The 19,715-nt window shown below is 36.7% G+C and overlaps 1 pseudogene; it reads right to left on the reverse strand.

Annotated features, from left to right (window-relative positions):
* Window positions 1–300: 300 nt before the first annotated feature.
* LOC150056105 (high mobility group protein B1 pseudogene) lies at window positions 301–875 on the reverse strand (annotated as a pseudogene).
* Window positions 876–19,715: the final 18,840 nt, after the last annotated feature.

The following is a 19,715-nucleotide window of genomic DNA, read 5'->3' on the forward strand; positions in this document are numbered from 1 at the left end:
AAACTACCATGCCCATATATAACTCATTTGTGTTGTGCACCAACAAGAAGCTGCTTTAAATTTCCATGCCAATTTATAACTCCCTACTGTACCAGGCAAGGTTACTGGGTATTGAAAAGACCGGGCTATCTAAAGACACATTCAGTAGTGTGTTAACTATACAAAAAAAAGACACTGTACAGTTTAAAACCACATCTTACATAGCCTTACATTTCCATTTTTTTCTTTATAAGAAGTGAATTGTGTACAGGGGGGTTAAATGCTTTATAGATAAAAAAACCCCTGTGCTTTAGAACCAACTTATTCATCATCATTCTCTTCCTCTTCTTCATCATCCTCTTCATCCTCTTCATCTTTCTCCTCTTCCTTCTTTTTCTTGCTCTTTTCAGCCTTCACACCCCCTTTTTTGCTGCATCAGGCTTTTCTTTAGCTCTGTATGTTTGTGTTTTTCCTTCAGCTTGGCAGCCTTCTTCTCATAAGGCTACTTGTCATCTGCACTCATGCTATTCCACATTTCTCCCTTTTTTCTCAACATCACCAATGGACAGGCCAGGATGTTCCCCTTTGATTTTAGGGCGTTATTCAGAACAGAACAAGAAGAAGGCTGAAGGAGGCCTCTTGGGTGCATGGGGATCCTTGAACTTCCTTTTTGCTTCCCCTTTAGGAGGGATGTAGGTTTTCATTTCTCTTTCAGATTGAGCCTTGTCCACCTTGGCCATGTCTTCAAATTTCCCTTTCTCTTTAGCACATATAGTTTTCCACCTCTCTGAGCACTTCTTAGAAAACTCTAAAGTTGACAGAAGCATCCAGGTGCTTCTTCTTGTGCTCCTCCGGCAAGTTTGCACAAAGAATGCATGTGATGACATTTTGCCCATGTTTAGGTTTTCCTCCGTGAGGCACAGAGACACTCTGTGCCCCTACAGCTCTCACTTGCCCCTGTGCTGTCTCTCTAGGTTTTTTTTTTTGTCTTGTTGGTTTTGTCATTCTGTCAGTTCCTATAAAGGATTTTCAAAATAATGGTAAACAATCTGACATTTGCTGTTTTATTTTCTTTTTGCTAGTCCTGGGCCTTGAACTCAGGGCCTGAGCACTGTCCTTGGACTTTCTCAAGGCTGGAGCTCTACCACTTGAGCCATATTATCACTTCTGGCTTTTTTTCTATGTATATGGTATTGAGGAATCAAACCCAGGTCTTTGTGCATGCTAGCAAGCACTCTACCACTAGGCCAACTCCCGGCTCTGCTGTTTTATTTTAATAATACAAGAACCCTAAATGAGTCTATAAGAACTTGAGTTGTGTATAATCTAAAATCTATTATTATATTATTATTTAAGGTTTCAACTTTTTGTGTCTCAATGGTATATTAATCTTCCCAAGTTTTTTAATTTATATGCTCATCTTGTGTTCTACTGACCACTTTCTGTTTAGTGTGAAAATACTGCTTCATAAACTTAACTCCAGGTAACAATTTCAAAGTGTTTTGCTCCTAGAACATCTAGACTTATCATTTCTTCTTGATTTTCAACAGAAGTGTCAGCCATGATAACTTGCACAAATTTTGTTTCTTATATAGCCATAATTTGCAATAAATAATTTGAAGTGTCAAAAGCTTGGCTAATTGATTCATTTTCATTTATTAGTAATTAGTTACAGCACATTTTCAAGTGCAGAAACATTGCCTTTTAAAATGATCAAATTTAGCTGAGTGACATTCTAACTTTTCTTCGAGATGACATTTCAACACAGCTTGCTGCCACATCACCTTGGGAAGTCAAGAATCAGGAACTTGCTAAGTTTATTACCTGATTTCCACACAAAAGGCTTAATTCCTATAGGATGACTGATAAACTTCATTTTTTGTGGCAGCCAGTTCCTATTTGCACTTGATTTTTCCACCAACTGGCATCTGACACCTTATGTAAGAAGGGGCTATATAACACTGCTATCCATATACTTTGGTAGGTCCTGATTAAGAAACTTGGAGTGCAATTATTCCTAAACTAGTTATCAAATAATAATTTGTTTTCCCAAAAGAAAAAAATAGTGATTTATAGCCACAATACTACCAAAATGGGAGACTTCAAAAAAAAGTCTCATCTTCCTTGCACTCAATAAAATCCCTTTAGTAATATTTCTGGGCAAACATATAAGCTCATATCTGCAACCTTAACTGCCCAGGAAATGAAGATGTAGAAGAACATAGGTACAGATCAGTATTTCACCTGGTTATCTGATATATACAGTATTTCACCTGGTTATCTGATATATTGTATATATACTTATTTGGTTATTTGAAATAGGATAGGGAAGGGGGGAAAACAAGATGAGGGGTGTGGGTGGAGGGAGGGAAATGGGGACCAAGACATGAGAAAGTGTATCAATGTTTGTGAAGTAATGCATGTTCTATCTGGTGAATATAATATAACCCTTGTATTAATTACAATAAAATATATGAAGAAAGAAAAGAAATAATGATATAAAAATAGCAAGCTAAAAAAGAAATCTTACAAAAGAAGATCATTCAAAAATGTTTATACTTACTAATCCTTAAAACAACAAGTTTTTAAATATAAATTTTTGCTGATAAAACTTAAAGTTTTGTAGCTATGATATTCAAAAGAACAAAATCTTGTGAAATGATTTTGATAGATATCATACGTTTCATAACTTATTTAGAAAGGGTTTCCAAGATTCTCCTAAGATATAGATGTTAACATAAAATTCACTGTAAGAAACACAGTATGAAAATGTTTCTGAATTATGTTCTATACACAAGAATTCATACAGCCTAAGTGAACCAATATGTAGTTCATGTGAGAAGAATCTTGAGATAGTATTTTTGACCGATTCTTCTAAGACATTTGTGTAATATTTAGAAAAACACCTCAATATTTATTGATGAATGGTCCCATCTATGTGCTCCTACTATTTAAATACAAAGTTTATTTTGTGAAATATATTGTGAAATATAAGGTATAATATGAACAATTATCAATATTATGGCAATAGAAACAAAAATGTTGAGATAAAGATGGTGAAAGTATTTAAGATGTCATAAACTATCATGGCTTCCTTAAAACTATCATAAGTTTTGACAATTTAAATTTAGACAATATTATAAAAATAAAATTAGAACAATGAATTTATATGACCTATATATTCTTCATAATATCAAAAATTAAAAGGGCTCATTTGTATGTCCTTGATGTTCATTCCTATTGAATTTTTTTATCATTTGCTCATGCTCGCATCACTATTTTATCTCCTCAATTACCCCTTTTTGATGTTGAAAACTTTCACAATCCTCCTATCTTTTTGAGACGAACAGTGCATAATTTTTATTTATAATCTCCCAACTTGTCATCATACACCAGAACTCATTCTTTTCTCAGTACAATTTACCTGAAAAGGCATAAGCAAGTGTTTACAAATCAATTAACTGAAATTCAGTAGATTCAAGTGAGATCTTAAATAGTTAAATCCTTAGAAAGACAAAAATCAAATTTCAACATAACTCTAGGAATATGGTACTTGAAAGGGGTAAGATGAAGTCAAGTGGAAAGGAGTAGATGAAGGAAGAGGAGAAGAATGGAAAACACAGACAAGAATCCAATATATGTCCTGCAAAATTAAGAATAAGGGATAGGTAGGTAGGGGAAGGATAGGCTGGAAGGGGTGACATTGATCAAGATGTGTTGTATTCATAAACTTCTTTGCTACATGGCAACTCCTTTATACAATTACTTAAAATTGATACAAAGTTTATAAAGAAAAAAGGAGTGTTAAAAAAAACAGCTATAGAAACAGGCAGCAGGTACATGAAAACATGTTTAGTTTTATTAATTAAGTTACCATAAGAAAGTCCATTAAAGCCACACTGAGTCACTATCTCACTACAGTAAGACTGGGTGTTATTAAAAAGATAAAAGACAAGTTGAGTGGTGGTTGCTAATACCTTTAATCTTGGATACTCAGGTGGATAAGATCTCAGAAATATGTTTTTGAACTAACCTTAGGCAGACAGATTGGGGATATGACTGTTTCTAGTGCATTGGCAGAAAAGCCTGAGGTGGAGTTGTGTCTCAAGAGGTGTCTCATCAGCTGTAAGTGAAAAAACTGAGCAAAATCTTGAAGCTGAAATTCAAGCACCAGTACCAAGGGAAAAACAAGTTGAAAGCTGACAAGCGTTGAGAGTTAGGCAGAGACAATGAAATTTTTACACTGTTGGTAGAAATGTAAATTAGTACAACAGTTATAGAAAGCAGTGTAGTTTTCTCAAGAAACAAAAATAAAACTGTTACAAAATCCAGAAATCAAATACAGCATGTATTCAAAGGAACTGAAATCAGAATGTCCAGGAATATTTGTAAGAATGGGTATTAGTTAATTAATACTATGAATAATTATATCATAAGGTATCAAAAATTTAAAAATATCTAAGATGGTAGTTTGAAAGACAATATTAACTTTAAAATGAACTTGAAGATTAAAAAGAACATTTCAAATGTTTTATGGGAATATATCTTGACAAAATTCCTTAGTTAAAATTCATGCTCAGTACATATTCTTTTATTTTCCGGGACCTGAGACTTGAACTCAAGCCCTGGTTGCTATATCTGAGCTTTCTGTGCTTGCGGTTAGTGCTCTACCACTTTGAGCCATAGTTCTATTTCTGGCTTATTGGTAGTTAATTAGTCTCATAGATTTTCCTGTCCTGGCTAGCTTTGAATTGCAATCCTTAGATCTCAGCCTCCTGAGGGAACCAGAGTGCAGGTCTGAGCCATGAGCACTTGGCTTCGGTAATATTCTTAAATGGTAAGGAAGGATTATTAAATTGTAATATGGTGATATTGTTAATCCTGACATATCTGGACTGAGTGATGCTCAGAAGATCAGTAAAACAAACTTTGGGGTGTATCTGTGAGAGCAGTCCAGTGATAATATGGGGTAGGGAACCTGAGGAGTAGAAGTCCTGCCCTGAAGGCTGGCATCACCATTTACTAGATTCGGGATCTAATGGAGTGAAAAGAGGAAGCCAGCTCATGTGTGCAAGCTCCAGTCTTCTTGAGTGAGGGCCTCTAACCTTGTTCCTCTTGTCTGTGAACACCTCCTCATCTTCTATAGCGTTTCACTATGCACTCACACCAGTCCCTCTGCACAGGCCTTCCAATCCTTTAGCTTCAAGCTGGGAATCCCCTGCTCTGAGGCTTCCAGCTTCTTGGACTGAACAGATATTAGATTCTCTGCTTTTCTTACATACAGGCCATTGACGCACTGAATAGCCTCTAACCATGGAAACCAATGTCATAAATCCCTTTTATGTTTATAAATGTAGTTTTCCATTGTTCTGTTCCACTGGAGACCATTGACTAAAACAGTGAATAGATCTTTCATTGAATTGAAGAATGTACACGAGAAAAGATGTTCATTAGTATATGTGCTTCAGAATTTACTAGCCAAGCCAGGTGGCATCTACGTGGATGAGAAGTATTTTATTGTTGCTATTTATTGTTTCTTTTATCTTCTATTATTAAATGCTCTATTTTATCTTGACAAAATATACAATGTGTTTGAATGATGTCATGAACTTAGCTGGAAATTTCTTGTGAATTGAAGAGAAGCTTCATAAATACTTTTTTATTTTTTTAGTGAAGATTCTGTCTATTGTCTAGAGTGCCTTGTGTCAAAATTCTAAAGTCAGAAAAATGGTTATCCTCAGTGCTACTGAAATGAAGTTTGCCATTTCAGTTATTGCCCAGGAGTTATAGGAACTAACATAACAAATTATGTTGGTTACCATCTTCTCAGTGCATTTGAGTATTATGGACTGGAGAGAATTAACAAGGCTTTATAGATTCAACTTAAAGTAACCTTCTGTTTATGCTTTTAAAATCTTGAAAATGCTGACAAAATATCAATGAAGCTATGCAAGTCCTTTGTAAAGTATTTTATCTAAAATCTTATGGTAAGTTTTAGCTAATAGAACATTGACTTATTTTGCCAAATTATGTCCTAAAGCCAAATTGTTAATGGCATAAATAATAATAATAGCAATAATAATAATAATGACAATGTTATTAAACACTTTGGAGGGCTTACCATATGCTGAACATTGTATTGAGTATTATACATATGTTATTTCCTCAATTATATAATTTTATGTGTTAAATAATGATATTTCCATTTTTATGGAAATTCTAAAGCACTGGGAAAAAACTTAAAAAACTTGTCCAAGTTCCTACAAATGGGAGCAAAGGAATAGGAATTCGGTTATAGATTTGCTTAATCCCAGAGCCCACACTTTTCAACACCTTACCAGATACACTTCATTCTTGGAGCTGATCAGGCCTCTCCCAGAAGATGGCTTGGCAAAGATAACCCAGAAAGACTTCCAAGATCAGACAAATGGTTAACCAAGAGAATTAAAATTCTCAAGCAAGGAGAATCTGTGATTCTATGTTTATGTAAGCTAGAAGTATATTTTTATGTACCTTTAGACTTCAGAAAGGGAATCGTGACTGGAATTTCATCAAGGATGGAGTTAAAATTAGTCTCAATTTAAAGCACTAAATAAGAACATGATATCGTTTAGAAAATTTGATTCTCAAACAAATGATCTCTTCCACTTGTGGGCTAAATCTAGTCAGAAGTAAATGGTGCAATGCCCTTGAGAAATACTTTGTCTTATGCTTTTTACTCTATTTAAAGGTTACACTCTCTTCTCCACTGGTGTACCTGCTGGGAATCCACTGTGTACAAGGATGTTGAGACCAAGTCCATCCACAACACACCTCCCTCAAATACTCTGTCCATTTGTGCATTTTGACCTGGATTTTCAAGGCTGATCATACTGAATCTTCAGCTATCTAAAGTCCTCAATATCTTTGATGTGCTTCCTTCAGTCTGTTACATCTTGCTTCTGCATGTTTCCTGTTTGCCCTAACCTGCACATGTTATTGCTTTTCTTTCAGTTTTTCCCACGTAGAAACTATCTATTCATGCTTTTGGTTTTACTTTAAATGAAACCTATGTAAAATGTCTCAAATATTTCCAGACAGGCTAGTCATTCTTCTCACAATTCCTTCAGAACACACACGCACACGCACACACACACACACACACACACACACACACACACACACACATTAGTTTTATCACCTTGAAATGTAGTTATATTTTTATTAGCTCTCAATAACAAGTTCCTGGAAGGATGACACAGTATTTCATTTTCTAAAGAAATAAGCTGTTGTAACTCTATTTCACACGCAATTGCTTAGAATGGTTCCTGGCACACAACTTTGGATCAAAAACTGGTTGAATGATTAGCTGAATGCTACATCAGGAAAGAGCATGTAAAAGGCATGCAGAAGCAGAGATTAAAGACATGAAAGCTGAATAGGAGGCATGTACATGTCTTCCTCTATGTTGTCTATAACATCCTATTTTTCTTTTCTTCTGGTTAAGATGGAAAATTTTATACATATTTTTAGCCAGTCCTGGGGCTTGAACTTAGGGCCTGAGCACTGTCCTTGGACACTTTTTGCTCAAAACTAGTGCTCTACCACTTGAGCCACAGTGCCACTTCTTGCTTTTTCTAGGCATGTGGTACTGAGGAATTGAACCCAAGGCTTTGTGCATCTAGGCAAGCATTCTACCACTAGGTTACTCTCCCAGTCATTTTGTACACATTTTACCACAAACATAATTGAACTTTGATGAATAAAAAACAGATAATTAACCATGCAAATCAAACCTGGAACCATGTATAATATATTAGACAGACTCTCCTGTGATTTATTTGTCAAGAGGTTGTCATCCAATTGACTCAGACATCTCTTAGTAGGGATGGATTTCAGCCTGAGTGAAGTCAGATAATGAGGAGAGTTTTCTATAATATTACAGCAACATATCCACTTTAGATGGAGTTTAAACTTCCATCAAAGGACCCAGACATAGCAGGCCTTCTTTCTCCTTATTCTTGAGAGACTTCCAGAGTTGTGTTACAGTATGGAGAATACTGACGTGATAGGCAGCCCCAATGTGAATTCTTGGAGAAATAAGGAATTTGGTTCTATTATGTGGTGAGAATGAAGTGCTACAATGAACAGAAGAAGCTTTCATTTATGTGTTTACAGGGTTTCAAAATAAATCTGTAAGATGGTTAGCTGTAATGACCTGAAGTCAGCGCCTGTACTATGAATTGAGATTCCACTTTCCTGGATGTTACCTCATCATTCAGAATAACTTTTCTGTTTTCCATGTATAACAACAGACAGCAAATATTTGGTAAAAATGCACAGCTCTTGAACAGTATGAGGACTGAAGTCACGTCAACTCCTAGGTCTTCTGGCATAGTTAGGAGGTCAAGAGAAAGTGGCCAATATCCATCGCCCACTGTATCCTCACAGACTTATGAAATTTAAGCCCTGACTTTGGCAAGGTTAATCTCAACGTTTCCATCACCGGCCGCAGAGTGCTACAGACCTTCTGTCCACCACATCATCAGTAAAAATCCTGATGTTCTTGATCTTTTCTCTGCAAGAACTCCAGCAGACATGGGCCTTTTCCACGCGTGTATTCCTTCCTACGGCTCTTCAAGTGGACGCTGCTATTCACCCGAGAGCCACTATAAGGCTGCACCTGAACCTGGGGGCAGGCAATCTCTTTCTTCCTCAGTACTGCTTTCAATCTTCCTCACTCTCTAAAACTCTGACTTCCATGACAAATTTCCCACTTCCTTTTCTTATTGCTACTCAAGGGATACTCAACTCGGTTTCTCTGAGATGTTAGTTTCTTGCTCCCTATAATTGTTTCCATTAATTAATTATTGTAAAGATAATACTTGTAACAGTTGACATCTCATTTTTTAGAAATCTTCTTTAGTGATCTGTTGTATACCTTTCCTCTGTTACAGCCACCTAGAGACATGTCCCCCAAAAGTCTTTTCCCTCTTAGGTACTATGCAACCAAGTTATCACCTATAAAAGATCATGAAGTGTATAATTTTGCTTTATTTTTAATTTTTTAAAAAGTATTCGTGCCAGTACTGGAGCTTGAACTGAGGTCCTGACTGCTCCATCTTTTCTGCCATGAGTCACAGCCCGTCCTTGGCCGTTTCTGGTGCTTCACTGGAGACAAGAGTCTCACAGGCTTTACCACTGCCTTTGATCAGTGATTCTCAGATTTCAACCTCCGGAGAATCTAGTGAGCCACCAAGGCCCAATTTGTTACGTTTATTTTCCAACCAAGTGATTTTTGTTTTCAAGAGACTCCAAAGCATTGATGATTTAAGGATTCAAACTTCTATCATCCAGAATGTATTGAAAATTTCAAGATAGTTTACAAATATTCTTCTGTTTTATTATATTATGCTGTACACAGTTGCCTTCAGTGTAGGCTTGCAAACTCAAATACCTTTCTGTTTCCTGTTAATCTTGCAAATAGTGATTATGGGAAAAACTAACTTGGTTATGCACAGGGAGTTTTCTGCAGGATTCCAGGAGTGGTCTGCAACATTTAGAGAACATGCAATGGTCACTTTTTCCATTGTGGAATTACTGATTGACCTTGGTGTGACCTTCCTAAGGGAATGCAGAAACCACAAGTAAAATCTGGTTCCAGGGGGCTGTGGACTATGCTAGCTCTGTATGAACAAGAGCTCTATCTTCTAAAAGTCCTTATGTGGCTGGGAGTTTTGCCTAGTGGTAGAGTGCTTGCCTAGCATGCACAAAGACCCAGGTTTGATTCCTTGGTACAACATACACAGAAAAAGCCAGAAGTGGCTCTGTGGCTCAAGTGGCACAGCACTAACCTTTAGAAAGTCCAGTGTTCAGGCCCTGAGTTCAAGCCCCAGGACTGACAAAAAAAATGTCCTAATGTACCCCAGATGAGAAGTTGGGCAGAGAAAAGCCTCACCTACAAAAAAGGAAGAAATCCATAACTTGATAAAAATGCTGAAGGATTCTTACTATTTTTTTTTTTTTGCCAGTCCTGAGACTTGCGCTTAGGTCCGGGGTACTGTCCTGGAACAAGTTTTGCTCAAGGCGAGTGTTCTGTCACTTGAGCCACAGTGCCATTTCCTGCTTTTTCTGTGTATGTGGTACTAAGGAATTGAACCCAGAGCTTTCTACATGCTAGTTGAGCACTCTACCACCAAGCTTCACACTTTCTGTTTTTAAAGTAACAAAAAATTTCTTAAAATCCTGAGAAGCAGCCTCTGTCATATGAGAGAGAGAGAGAGAGAGAGAGAGAGAGAGAGAGAGAGAGAGAGAGAGAGAGAGAGAGAGAGAGAGAGAGAGAGAGAGAGAGAGAGAGAGAGGAGAGAGAGGCAGAGAGAGACAGAGAGAGAGACAGAGAGATAGAGACAGAGACAGAAACACAGAGACGGAGACAGAGAGAGTTTGTGCATGCATTTGTATATGTTTGAATAAACCCCCAAGTGTTCTTTGACCTCAGGACAGTTTATTAAGAGCAGTTGGCAATCACAGATTTGGGCTCATATCTCCCTAATGTGCCTTCCAAATTCCTTCTTGCGTTTTGGTTCGTTATATCCTGTGCATTCCAACTTGACATTTCAGTGTTTGTCACTGATCCTATTTAAAAAAAAATCAAACTTGTCATTGTCTTGGCTCAGGTTCTTCAAAAACAAAACAAGCAAGGAACTATTCAAGAGATCCTAGGAGAGCAGACACAACCATTCATTTCCCCTAATAAGAGTTGAATCAAGGACTGTTTCCTTCAGGTTCTGCTTACTCTTCTGTGTACTTTACTTTGGAGTTTGAGCAAATATCCAGTGACTTAAGATGAGAATAAAAGCAAAGCCCTTTTCCTAATATATGTTCCTTGAGAAACATACACCATTGGGAAAGGACATATTTATTTTCAACTTGTGATAGTGTTTAAATTGAACAGAAGTCTGCCCTAAGAAAACTGTCATGTTTGTTTATAGCTTGTCATTCCCATTTCTTTTCCCCTTACTCTAGCTTTATTTCTGTCTGGAGACTGCTGCATTGAGCACTGATATCTAACTTTCTCCTTCAATTCCTACTTTCTCTATGTGCCAGGCTTTTAGAGATTGGGGAATTAACTAACTTACTGACAATCAAGGGGAAGGTGTTGGTGAAAAATAATTGATGAATACACGAGCCTTCAATATAAATAAGCACCACAGGTGCTTTATTATATGCACAGAAATTTCTGATTATTTTTGGTCCCAGGAATCTTCCAGAAGCTGTCAGGCCACATGAACTAGCAACAGCATAGTTATCCTACGTGCAAATAAAACTAGGGCTATTTTTCTGGGATGTTCATTTATGTATATACATACTATGTACTATTAAGAGAATATCAAGTGCTCATGCAGATTATGTGTTTCAATTAGCATTTACTAGGTACTGTTCGCAAGCTATAACAAATTAATAAAATATTATAGCAAATAAATTGTAATATTCTTGTTTAGTTATTTTTTGCCTAAAGTCTTCACATTAAGAAAATATCCATCATAAGATGGAAGTGAGATATTGTCGAATTCAGTTAATTTCATATCATTTTCATTTTGTCTTCTATTTTTGGGGGAGAAAAGATCAATCTCTTTTTTATATACTTTTATTGTAATTAATAGAAGGGTTACATTATATTCACCAGATAGAAGGTGCATTACTTCACATATATTGATACCCTGTCTCATGTCTTGGTCCCCATTTCCCTCCCCCCACCCCCACCCCTCATCTTGTTTTCCTTCCTTCCCTATCCAATTTCAAATAACCAAATATGCATATATACAATACATCAGCTAGCCAGGTGAAATACTGTAACCATATGAGATAATCAAGTGACAGCAAAAGAGATGATAGATAATATAGTACATTAAGGACAACAATCACTCATTATATGGCTTTCATATCCTGGAGGTTCTTTCATTTGGAGTCATTCTGTATGGCCTTATGGATCTAGGTTTTGTTCTATTGCAGATCTCTGCTAGTAGAGCCCAAGGTTTCTACTGATTATGACAAATGAGGGAAACCATTGAGCCTATTTTCCTTTGAGTCTGGCTTACTTCACTTAATATGATTTTTTCTAAGTCTTTCCATTTCCTAACAAATGGGGCGATGTCATTCTTTCTGACAGCAGCATAGAATTCCATTGTGTATAAATACCACATCTTGTTGATCCGCTCATCAACTGAGGGTCATCTAGGTTGGTTCCATATCTTTGCTATGGTAAATAGTGCTGCAATGAACATCACTGTGCTACTAGATTTAGTATGTCCTTGTTCCTGGATGAGTGGGTAAATGCCAAGTAGTGGAATTGCTGGGTCATAGGGGAGTTCTATGTTTAGTTTTTTGAGGCACTGCCATACTGCTTTCCATAGTGGTTGAACGAGTTTGCACTCCCACCAACAGTGTAGTAGTGATCCCTCCTGGCCACATCCCCTCCAGCATCTGTTGTTACTAGTTTTCTTGATCATGGCCATTCTAATTGGAGTGAGGTAGAATCTTAGATTTGTTTTGATTTGCATTTCTTTTATGGCCAGAGATGTCAAGCATTTCTTCATGTGTCTATATGCCATTCTTATTTCTTCTTCAGAGAAGACTCACTTTAAGTCTTTGGCCCATCTTTTAATGGGATGGTTGTTTCTTTGGAGATTAATTTTGGAGTGATTCAATTTTTTGAGCTGTTGATATATTTTAGACATGAGACCTTTGTCCATTGTGTGGTTAGTGAAGACCTTCTCACACTCTGTAGGCTTTGTAGTTAATTTGCTACCTATGAGAAAGGATCAATTTCAAGTGATGATATTTTTACTAAGAGATATAGAAATAAAGAAAGAGCTAAATCAGGAAGAGCAGGATGGTCCTTTCAAATAGAAGCCTTACAATGAAATAGAACCTAGCACTCAAATTGTACAAATTCCTGTTTCTGTTTGTAGGTGTACATATTCACCAGAGGTATCTATTAAGCCTCTTTTGATTATGTCCTATTTTTACATGGAAAAAATCACTCCTGAACATTCCATAATATGTTTTTAATTTTTACTTTTTGAGTTACAAAGTGAATTTATCTAACAAACAAATCCTGATTACAGTTACTTGAAAATATCTGTTAAAGGTAAAATCGTAAAACATATTTGAAAGTGCTCTTTTTGTGTGTCTGCTCTTCCCCCGAAATTTGGTGAGAAGTTGAAGGGATGCGATGGAGTCTCACAGCAACAATTTGTAGGATATCGGGTATATGGTTTGGTTGATCTTAGTTCTTGCTCCTAGTTAAGAGCATCCCTTGATACACACAACAGTTCTTGAAATAAATATGACCAACTACGTATAAAAACTTATAGTGTGGGATCAGAAGTATAGACTCCTGGAAAGAAGACTACAACTGAGCTTTCACTGTATTGTAGAGCACAGCCAGTACATTTTATACAGAAACACAGTTTTAATGCGACAAATGAATTAGAGAGCTTTCAGAGTAAACTGTGACATTTCATCCATGACACAAATTCACAAACCTAAGGTTTAATGACTTAATCTCCAGCTAATTAGTCACAAGTCGATCTAAAAGCAGTTATGACTCCATTTATGGTGCCTTTCCACTATAATAGTTGCATATATCAGGGTTAGTCAGAAAAATAGAAACTATTAAATGTATTTCTAAGAGGAGTAATTTACTAGAGGAAATTGATTAGATTGGTAGAGTAACAGACAAGAAATTGAACAGGAGAACTTGAAAACAGTCCAGAGGGTAGCAGTTTGGGGAGCTGTTGCCATTTCTAGGCCTTGGATGGAACAAGTCAAGGCATTAGTGACAGAAGAGAAAGGACTATTAATGAAAGCTTGAGTGATCAAATTATGTAGTCACGTTTAGAAAAGCCAATCAAAGCAGAGAGGGGGGGGAGCGGGGGGGAGGGGGGGAGAGAATTGAATCTTTCCTTTAGCTTAACTTCTATTTCTGTACACCCATGTCCCTTCCCCTTTTCTTATTCTTGTTTTTAATAGAAATATATATGTAGTCATCCTCACAAGATAGCCTAAGAAAGTATGTGGCCATGGACTAAAACAAAGCATGGCATACCTAATATCTTTAAAGGAGTCTTTGAAAGGGTAAAACATAATGCATTGCTAATATGATGGATGATGAATTATTAGAAGCATAACAAATATGCTTGTAATAAGCATTGTTCAAATAGTGAACAATGGAATGAGAGATGACCATTGTATGGCTTATGCCTTAAAAAAAAATCAAATCCCGGAGCTGGGAGTTTGGCCTAGTGGTAGAGTGCTTGGCTAGCATGCACGAAGACTCAGGTTCGATTCCTCAGTACCATATATACATAGAAAAAGCTGGAAATGGTTTTGTGGGCTCAAGAGCTAGAGCTCTAGCCTTGAGAAAGCCAAAGGACAGAGATCAGGCCCTGAGTGCAAGACTGGCAAAAAATCAGATGCCATTATTCCAAATCTTTACTTCATTCTTGGAGGAGAGCAATGAAAAGGAAGCAAAAAAGAAGAGATGCGGTCAAGGGGCAGTCAACAGAAATCGTCAGAGAAACAAACAGGGAGAAAGAGAATCCAGAAGGAACAGACACTATAGGTAGAAAAATAAGGTTAGTAGCTGCAATTATAAGCTAAAATGATGAAACAATTCTATGCATACAGCATTTTTTTTGCCAGTCCTTGGTCTTGATCTCAGGGCCTGAGCACTGTCCTTGAGCTTTTCCAAGGCTAGAACTTACCACTTGATCCACAGCACCACTTTTGTCTTTTTTTTCTATGTATGTGATACTGAGGAATTGAACATGCTGGGCAAGCACTCTACCACTAGGTCAAACTCCTGGTCTGCATACAGCATCTTAAGGGGAAAATTTCAAAGAGAAGAAAAGGGAGTTTTGGGGAGGGTCAGCAGAAAGAATCCACTGAACAAATTATCTCTACCCTGCATCTCTTCACTTTAGACTAACATTGATTTACTGCTTATAGAGCAGGTGCACTATACAGATGTTTGATTCTCTGAGCTGATGGTATGTCCCAACCTCATGTTTTTATAAATATTTTGCACATATATTTTCCTATGTCTTAAACCTTCTCTCAAAGTCTAAGTTTGGACAGCAGAGAGGAGCACAAACAGCATGTGGAAGCCTCTCTCTTTCCATAGAAGAGGACATGCCTAAACCTTGACCATCAACAGGGGAGCCAACTCAAGGCAGCAATTTTGTGCTTCAGTGATTTTTGTTTACTACTTGTTGTCAAGTCAGTGCTTGTCTTGCTGCTTTGAGCAAATTACTCTGCTTTAATTGCATTGCTGTTTGTTGATCACACAGTCCTGCTCTCCAATTAAAGTTAGATAATTGGTAATTAGTTTGTCACCCCCATATCCCCATTTGTGGCCTGAAACAGGACACTAATATTTAAGAGGGCAAGGTTCTTTTTTAGTTTCCATCTTTCATTATTAGGAGATGTTTATTCAGAACCAGAGATCACTATGTAAGTGATTTGCATCAAAGACAACCAATATGACAGATTGAGGATATGGTGGGGGACTTGCAGGAGAGGAAGGAGAGAGAGAGAGAGAGAGGGAGAGGGAGAGAGAAAGGAAGAGTTGGCAGGACAAGTGTGTATCATCTTCTCAGTTTAGAAGCCCATATGTTGTTTCATAATGCCTCACTCAACCACCTTATAGTCTTAGTCTACATCCTATTAAAAATAAACTCTATTAAGAACATTTCAGCTAAATCTTGTGAATATATGAATCTTGTGTTATAATTCACAAGTGTTTTTCAGAAGGAAATATCCCAAATTTTATATAGACTGACCTTGAAGAATATATTAAGATATCTTTTTTTAGTGAAAAAAATAAATCTTCTATATTTCTAACAGAACTGTTTTCTGTATTTAGTGTGTCAAGGACATAAAGAGTACATGTCTTTGATTAAAAAAAGATTGAAGTGCAATTTTAATGATGTAAAAATGTAAAACAAACAGCACTCTATTGCTCATAATTGAAGCAAGCCCTATTTCTTCTGTAGCTTAATTAATAATGCTATTGGTCCTAATTCGAACCTTGGAAATGAACTACACAAAAGGAATCAGTTCTTCACCTTAAGAATGCTGTGGTATGGTAAATCTGATGAGATATAGCTACAACAGGAAATAATAGTATCTCACAACAATGGTTCATGGCCTATAAGAATTTAAAGTCAGTGCAGTATCCAACTACTGAGAATTAATTATATCAGTATGGAAGGTCTATTTAATTTTAGTACAATTTTTTTGAAAATATAGACCTAAGTAAATGGAATTAAACTTCATTTTCTGTGATCTTATTTGTGTTGCTGCATTTAAGCTGTTTGTACTATCAGTATTTCATACAGAGTTTACTACGAAGCATGATTTGTATGGTTCAATATTCACATGGAATCTATACGAGGCCTAGTATCTTCTCCAATGGTTACCTTCCTATTACCCACTGTTTCCTGGGCTTGTAACTTAAGGGAATAGAACAGCTGCCTTGAACAAATTCCCTCAGAACATAGTAACAAAAACAAACTCCTACAAAAATCAAAGGGGGCGTGGAGGGGGGGAGCAACGCACATTAATGGTAATTCTTAGAAATGTACTCACTCCTCTGAGTTCCTTTATTTTTGCCCTGTGAGTACTGGATATTGGACATGGAGACAGTCATATGCTTATTTTCATCAACATGATTTCCCTCTAAAGATAAACACATGACTTTGGCAGAAACAAATGTGAAAGTTGAAAAACATCCAAGTCATTATCTTGACAATTGGCTTTTATACACAAGTTGGACCTCTTTAAGAACCAAAGATTTATCATCCACTGACGTAAACTCATAGTGTAGTTCTAGAAATGTGCCATGAATGCAATATATTTCTATTCCCAAAATAGACATTGTTATTTTATTGCCCAATAGAATATGCTACAAATGATGCAGTGACATTCAGGAGGATTGGGAATAGAAGAAAATATAAAGTAATGTACAACATGGATTTAGAATGTTAGATATTATATGTAATTTAGCTACTCACTTAATTTTTTTTCTTTGCACCAGCCCTGGAACTTTAACTCAGCGTCTGGGTATTGTTTCTGAGATTTTTGTGCTTAAGGATACCTTTCTACCACTTGAGTCATACCTCCACATCTGACTTTTTGGTAGTTAATTGGATATAAGAGTCTCAGAGAACCTTCTTGCCTGGTCTGGCTTTGAACCACAATCCTCAGATATCACCCTACTGAATAGCTAGGATCATAGTTGGAAACAGTGGTGCCTCATTTAAAAATGCCATAGTTACAGTGATTTTTTTAATTGTGTTTTATTTTCATAGTGATGTATAGAGGGGTTACAGTTACATTCATCAAGTAGTGGGTACACTACTTTTTGAGCATTAATACTCTTCCAGATTTTCTCCCATTTTCACTTCTACCCCCTCCCAATAATTTTTTTCCATTCTCTTCCCTATTTTAAATAAACAAATAAACATATATATAATATACTATGTACCTAAAGTAACAACCTGAGATAAACCATGAGAGAAAAAAGAGAAAAGAAATAACTTCCTATAGTACATTAAGAACAAAAATCACAAAGATCAACCTCTTGCTTTCATACCCTGGATTTCATTTTGCTTTGCCTCATCCTATATGACAATATGTACATAGCTTTTGAGCTATTGTGATCCTCTGCTAGCAGAATTCTAGACATATACTAATTATTATAAATGAGGGAAACCATGGAGCCTGTGTTTCTTTGGGTCTGGCTTAATTCACTTAATATGATTTTTTCCAAGTCTTTCAATTTCCTTACAAATGGAGATATGTCATTCTTTCTGATGGCAGCATTGTGTAGAAATATCACATCTTCTTGATCCATTATCTACTGAGGGCATTTGGGCTGGTTCTATATCTAAGCTATGGTAAATAATGCTGCAATGAACATGGTTGTGCTATTAGGTTTAGTATGTGCTTGCTTAGGGACATTTGGGTAAATGTCCATAAATGCCCAGGAGTGGGATTGATGTGCCATAGGGGAGCTCCATGTTTAGTCTTTTTTTTTTGCCAGTCCTGGGACTTGAACTTAGGGCTGGGCACTGTTCTTGGACACTTTTGCTCAAGGTTAGCACTCTGCCACTTGAGCCACAGTGCCACTTGCAGATTTTTCTGTGTATATGGTACTGAGGAATCGAACTCCGGGTTTTGTGCATGCTAGGTGAACACTCTACCACTCCTGGCCCTATGTTTAGTCTTTTGAGAAACCGCCACACTGCTTTCCAGAGTGGTTAAACAAGTTTACACTCCTACTAACTGTAGTGGCGATCCTATCTTTCCACATTCCTACTGGCATCTGTTGTTATTATTGAAAATGGCCATTCTAATTGGGGTGAGGTGGAATCTCAGAGTTGTTTTGATTTGCATTTCTTTTATGGCCAGAGATGTTGAGCATTTCTTCATGTGTCTATAGTCCATTCTTAAATTTCCTCTTCAGAGAAGTCTCTCTTTAAGTCTTTAACCAATCTTTTGATAGGATGGTTGTTTCTTTGTGGATTTTTTAACTAAATAATTTATTAACATTGACTTTTGCATCATATTTCAAATGATAAGAAGGGAATCTCTATATACAATCACTGGCACTTAGTTTTTAGAACATAATCAAAATTAGGCTAAGGGTTTGTATATTATAGATACATTTTAATCTATGTAATAAAACATTATGTCTATAGAGCCATAGGTTTTTATATCTATGTACTTGTGTTTATATTTTCAATACCATGTCCATAGCATTGAGTATGCAAATATTGAGTCCTCGCTCTTGTACTGTTTGGATCTAATAGCCACATATTAAGGACACCATGCATCTTTTGTTCCTTTGGTCTTGACTTGTCTCACTCAACATGATTCACTCTAGATTCATCCAATTCCCTGCAAATGCCATTATTTTATCTTGTTTGTTGGCTATGTAGAATTCCATTGTGTATATATATATATATCACATTTTCTGTATCCATTCATCTGCAGTAGGGCATCTGGATTGTTTCCATTGCCTGGTATTGTGAATAGTGCAGAGATGAACATAGCTGAGCAGGTGTCCTTATCATATCTTGGGTTATGATGTTCAGGGTAGATGCCCAGAAGTGGTATGGGGGGATTGTAGGGAAGGTCAATTTTCAGTTCTTTAAGAAACCTCCACACTGCTTTCCAGAGTGGCTGAACTAGTTTACAATCCCACTAGCAGTGCAGTAGGGTTCCTTTATCTCCACAACCCCGCCAGCATCTGTCATTGTCTGAGTTCAAAATCTTGGCCATTCTTGTTGGGGTAAGGTGGTAACTTAGGGTTGTTTTTATTTGCATTTCCTTTATGACCATAGATGATGAACATTTTCTCATATGCCTTTCTGCCCTTTTAATTTCTTCTTTTGATAAGTCTCTCTTTAGTTCCATTGCCCATTTAGTGAATGGTTTATTGGGTTTTGGGGGGATTAGTTTCTTGATTTCCCTGTAGATACTGGATATTAAACATTTGTCTGATGTATTGTTGGTGAATATCTTTTCCCAGTTGGTTGGCTGTCTCTCTACTTTTGTGGCTGTGCTTTTATCTGTGCAGAAACTTTTTATTTTTAGGTAATCCCATTTATCGAGTCTCTCTCCAATCTGTTGTGACCCGGGGATTCTGTTCAGGAATCTTTTGCCTGTGCCTATGAGTTCCAGTGTCT

Source organism: Megascapheus bottae, chromosome 12 (assembly GCF_031878675.1).
Source record: "Megascapheus bottae isolate mThoBot1 chromosome 12, mThoBot2.hap1, whole genome shotgun sequence".
NCBI classification, from domain to species: domain Eukaryota; kingdom Metazoa; phylum Chordata; class Mammalia; order Rodentia; family Geomyidae; genus Megascapheus; species Megascapheus bottae.